The sequence below is a fragment of the Oncorhynchus mykiss genome, chromosome 10 (assembly GCF_013265735.2).
Source record: "Oncorhynchus mykiss isolate Arlee chromosome 10, USDA_OmykA_1.1, whole genome shotgun sequence".
Classification (NCBI taxonomy): domain Eukaryota; kingdom Metazoa; phylum Chordata; class Actinopteri; order Salmoniformes; family Salmonidae; genus Oncorhynchus; species Oncorhynchus mykiss.
In genome coordinates this window covers 56,641,646-56,647,645 of record NC_048574.1, presented here as the reverse complement: position 1 = coordinate 56,647,645, position 6,000 = coordinate 56,641,646, and the positions used below count along the sequence as shown (strand labels likewise).

Sequence of the window (6,000 nt, the reverse complement as noted above, 5' to 3'; positions counted from 1 at the left end):
TCAGTCCATGCTGGCCATGCGCATCATCCCCTTGTCCCACTTCCAGCGTGGGGAGTCAAAATTTGGCAACGATACGCATAAAAAAATGCTCTGTCAATCTAGTAGCAGGATGCATTCTCAACCGAGATACTGCACATGCGCGGATGAGAGCGAGACCGCTGATTTGACAGCCCTTTGAATGTACCAACCAGCTCACTATATTGCAAGGCGCTCACTATTCCACGGAGCTGCGCACAGAGCGCACAATCAGCACCTGTCTTCTCTATGGCTGTTGCTTCAGCGGTGGGAGGGGTCATTATTTGGCAGGGAGCGGCGGTAGAATTTCCTAGATACCGACAGCCGCGCGTGCCGTGCACCCATTCAGATTCAGCACTATTCTGAAGGAAAGCGAACGGATTTAGGCGATTTAGCCGAAGGAACGAGACCGAGAAGGCAGTATCTATTAGGAATACACAGTGAAACAATACATTATACATATTTTGTTGAAATACAAGAGCTGTCATCAAACAAGGTAAGCTTTGAAGACAGCCGGTGTTTGCTAGCAACATTGTTGCGCTGTCTCGGTGCTGGGTCAGACGCTACATTGTGGCAAGGCGAGGTTAACGCATCCTAGTCAATTTCTCTATTTGAATTAATATTCTATTTATAACGCATTCATTTTAAAGAACGTTTAAAACCTCTATGATATGTATGGTTATTTTTACGGGCATTGCTGGATAATTCATGATAGCTAACCATTATCTAGTCGGGTACCATACCATCCAGCAAGCAGTGCTGGAGCCTGTCAGCGCACCGTCAGCGCTAGTCTCTTTCGGGCGAGTCTCGAGAGCTGGCTAGTGTAGCATGTTAGCTTGATAGCAGCTCAGCTACGGATATGGGCTGTGTTTTATTCTAGGGAATGGGTCTTCCGCCTGAATACAACATCGGTTCGTATAGCCCCGAGTGGTTTTGTGTTGATTGGGACCTACAATTATGGAATTACTCTTTATTCCAGTCATTCCTTTTCCAATCTGAATCGTTCAGTCTGGAGCCCCATGTCGGTGCGCGTCCTATATTTCCATCCCCATCGTCCGGATAAGGCATCCGTTATTCTTTGTCTCAGTTGGGCTATACTATTAGGCTACTCGTTGTCTGAATATATCACATAGGGGCAGGCACAACCTCCTAAGGATCCGCCCCTTTTTTTACATTTCGCATAAAATGACAAATCTAACTGCCTGGAGCTCTGGACCTGAAGCAAGGATATGCATATTCTTGATACCATTTGAAAGGAAACACTTTGACATTTATGGCAATGTGAAATGCATGTAGGAGAATATAACACATTAGATCTGGTAAAAGATAATACAAAGAAAAAACATGATTTTTTTGTTGTGTATTTTTCATATTTGAAATGCAAGAGAAAGGCCATAATGTATTAATCCAGCCCAGGCGTAATTTAGATTTTGGCCACTAGATGGCAGCAGTGTATGTGAAAAGGTTTAGACTGATCCAATGACCCATTGCATTTCTGTTCAAAATTTTGAATCAAGACTGCCCAAATGTGCCTAGTTGTTTTATTAATAACTTTTCAAGTTCATAACTGTGCACTCTCCTCAAACAATAGCATGGTATTCTTTCACTGTAATAGCTACTGTAAATTGGACAGTGCAGCTAGATTAACAAGAAGTTAAGCTCTCTGCCAATATCAGACTGTATGTCTTTGTCCTGGGAAATGTTCTTGTTACTTACAACCTCATTCTAATCGCATTAGCCTACGTTAGCTCACCTGTCCCGCGGGGGACCCAATTTAATCCTCTATTTTTAATACCACAACAGTAGTGCTATTCAACATTTCTCGCGGAATCATTTTGAATTAGTTAACATTACTTTACTGTTTTCAGGTGGGCTATCAGGAAGTTGTAAAATGAGGTGTAGTAGTATAGTGCACAGTTGTCCTTTTTTTAAACAACATTTTTCATATTTGTTTGTATTTATTGTTGAATTATTGACAGTCGGTTAGGGAATGAAGTTCGTGACTCAGGTAAGCCGCAAATTGCAAGTCTTGTTTTTGCCTTAGCACCTAACATAAAATGGCGTTGAAGCTGTTCAATGAATGCATTCATAGCATGTGAGTGCCAAAGCACAGTGCCACCTGCGTACCTATGCCTGGCCTGATTATTTCCTTATTGTCCTACTATTAGCTATTTATTATTTGTCTATTACAGTATTTACCAACCTATTATTTATGTACTATTTACAGTATTTACCGACCTATTATTTATGTACTATTTACAGTATTTACCAACCTATTATTTATGTACTATTTACAGTATTTACCGACCTATTATTTATGTACTATTTACAGTATTTACCGACCTATTATTTATGTACTATTTACAGTATTTACCGACCTATTATTTATGTACTATTTACAGTATTTACCGACCTATTATTTATGTACTATTTACAGTATTTACCGACCTATTATTTATGTACTATTTACAGTATTTACCAACCTATTATTTATGTACTATTTACAGTATTTACCGACCTATTATTTATGTACTATTTACAGTATTTACCGACCTATTATTTATGTACTATTTACAGTATTTACCGACCTATTATTTATGTACTATTTACAGTATTTACCGACCTATTATTTATCGAGTATTACATACATCTAAAGAGTAAGGGGCAAAGAAAGCACAACATCTCTTTTTTATATATTCCAAGAGTTCCGTTTAGGGTGGAAATACCATACAGATGTGGTGCTGTAGTACTTTTCTTTATCTACAGTTAGATGGTAAACACGTTTTGTAATGGTTCTAAAAACACCCCGATACTAAAATAGGTCCTTGGATTTGTTGGTGCACAACCTCATCCCTCCAGGCAAGAAGCAGTGTCTGTCCACCAATAAGCCAGTAGTAGTGAATGGCTGACTGCTCAATAGTTAAGTAGTAGCGTGTGTAGACTTATGTGTCTGTGCATGTTTATTGAATATGGTCCCATACAGTAATGGCTGGGTTATGATTCGGTGTGTGATTTGTGGATAACACACACACAGACACACACACACACAAACATAAACACACACACACATTCTGTCCCTGTAACCGGAGCTGGGCCTGGCATCTCAGAGAGCTCCAGGGGTCACGGAGTGGCCACATTTAGAACTTGAACTTTTGATTGGTGCCCAGGCATTCAGGGAGAACACTCACAGGGAGTATATATGGCTCCCTCTGTGTTTTCTTCACAAGTGTTTTCTTCAGTGACAGTGCTTTGTCATTTGTGTGTGTGCTTGTGTGTGTGTGTGTGTGTGCATGTCCACCACTACTCTAAAGATCACAGGTCATTAGAAATGCAGACTATGCCCATCACTGGTTCTCCATATAGGCCTCTCAGTGCATCTCATGAAGTGCGACCTAAATGGCACCCTATTCCCTATTTTGTGGACTACTTTTTTGAAAAGTAGTGGACTATGTAAGGAATAAGGTACCATTTGAGACACAGTCATAGTGTTTGGGTCGAGTTAAAGGGCTGCAGTCTTACTAGTTCCTTGTTGTGTTGTCCTGGAGCTGTTATAAGCTAGGCCCTAGATACACAACCAATAACAGTTCAATAGGATTGCATTGTGTTGCTGGTCTCCAGGGCGATATTGGTGGGGGCCATATTGGCAGGACACCTTGGAGCCTGTTAGTGGTCGTTAGCTACAGCTGGAAGGCTTCATGGTAGCCATGGAAGCCCTGTAGCCTGGGACAGAAATGCAGGTTGAACTAAGGTTGTGTGATTTAGGCACCAAACCAAACCAAACAGACGGATACAGAGAGGGACTGTATAGAAACACACATATTCGAATAGAAACACACATATTCCCTTTCGGCTGCTAAACGTGTTCCTTGTGTACCCTAAGGTAAGGTAAGAAAAACACTCACTATAGGATGACTCAAGGCTGGTCATCTTATGTGAAAATGCTGAAGGCTTGTGGATAACACACACACAGACACACACACACACACATACTATTTGAACCCGGGTTTGTAGGGCATCTCTATGGATCAATACTTTGACCTGTGCATCATCTGCCGCATACGTTGTAACTCTTGACCACAGTGCGTAATGTTGCTGTGTGTATACCACACTGTTAAATGTTATTGCACCGACACCTTTGATTCCTTAGTTGTTTTCATGGAGGATTGGTCAAACGTTTCCATTGATAGCGACAACAATGTTTTGTCCTTTAATAAGGAGGCATCACATTTGTCTTTGATGGAGAAATGAGGTTGTATGAGACTTGACTCAGTATTTGCTGTAATATTCAGTATGAGTAACATTACACTTGACTCAGGCCCTCTGAAAACAGTTGGACATTTTGGGTGATGATGCATTTAAAAGTCACAATAACCTAGAGAATGCCTATTGTTCAGTTCAGGCTGACATGTTGTTTGTTTAGCTGTTTAGCCTAGTCTACACAAAGTAGTGACTATATGGGAGACCCCATAGAGATGCCCAACAAACCCGGGTTCAAATAGTATTCGTTGTAGTTCAAGTACTTCAGCTGCACTTGATAGGGCTTTCCTGGTGCACTGGAACCAATGGAATAGTGCCCAAGGTCCCAAACCCCGCCCGTCTGGCACTCAAGGCAGGCTCGATCAAACACTCAAAGTATTTATAAGAAAACAAATACTATTTGGACCCAGGTGGTTTGATGATCCAGTGACATGGTGGAAAGTGTAGTGTCAGCAGCCAGCAGTCAGTGCACTGTTGCTAGAGAGAGTGAGCGCATTGCACTCAGCTGCATTCTCACCAGCTGTCAATCAGCCAAAGACCACACCCACCAGTATACTGCCGTCTCCTTGGACTCAGTTGCGTAGTAAACATGTGCAGCTGCCAAGAGATTTTTCACTCTAGTAGCCTACTTAGCAGACACCATGTTTGAAAAAAGCACTCCATCATATTCTTCACAGGGCAGTTAAAAAACTAGCATACTACTGTTCAGTACAGTTAAGTTCTCCGTACTTGAAGTAAGAACATTGTAACTATGTAATTAAGGAATGAGCCCCTTATTAGCGTTTTACCCCTTATCGCGTAGTTGGAAAAATTAATTTGTTTCAAGCGTCCAGTTGATAAATTGGCCATTGGGAAATCTTCTAAATCACCAAAGCATGGAAAGAGCGAACCGATCTTGTTAAGAGGTGAAATTACCTGTGATAAAGTTGTTATCGGCTCAATTAAAAAAAGAACAGGCCCGGGAAGGTAGAGAGTTAGCTAATGCACTAGAAGATTGAGGAGCACTTACAAGTTATTTTAGCAAGCAGACTCTGAGTCCGAAGACACCTTTGTTCATCATTGTCCAGCAGACAAGGCAAATTTCTCAGGGCAGATGCTGCAGGGCATTTTTAAAGGCTCTTCTGAGACCTTTTTCATAAAACAGTTCTTAATAATTCCCCTCTCAGACTTCCAAAGAAGAATAATTGCCCCTCCATCCTCCAAGTAGAGTTATTGATCTTGACAAGATTGAACTGTTAATGGATTCTTCGCTGTCCGTGGAGGTCCTATCAATTGTGAGTGGGCCCCGACTGACACCAATTAACCACCTTCGTTCACTCACAGACAGTGCAGTCGGGTGGGTGATGATAGCTGGTTCTCAACCACAACTTAGTTATCCACTTTGATGTTCAGGGTACCTAATCCACTTCAAGTGCACACTTTGCACCTTGGCACCTTTTCCCCTTCCCTCAAGTGACTACTAGAGCTTCTCTATCACTTTCCATCTACAGAATCTGTTCTGAGATGATGGTTGAGGCCCAAATGGCACCCTTTATAGTGCACTACTTTTAACCAGGGCCCAGTAGCAGTAGGGTACTAGTAGTAGTGCGCTATATATGGCATAGGGTGTCATTTGAGATGCCGACAATGTCTTGAATACCCAGTCAGACTAGTAGGGTCTTCGGCTGCCCTAAGTATGCTGTAGGTTATAAAATGGCAATATTTTAGTCAAAACCCACTGGCTGTGTT

General features: G+C 41.6%; 1 protein-coding gene across 1 annotated transcript in view; it reads left to right on the top strand.

Annotated features, from left to right (window-relative positions):
• Window positions 1–300: 300 nt before the first annotated feature.
• Window positions 301–6,000, top strand: part of ctnna2 (catenin (cadherin-associated protein), alpha 2) — a 672,433-nt gene continuing 666,733 nt past the window's right edge. Inside the window, exon 1 of the mRNA XM_036933400.1 lies at window positions 301–511. The gene's annotated coding sequence lies outside the window, so the exon portion shown is untranslated. The remainder of the gene's footprint in view (window positions 512–6,000) is intronic.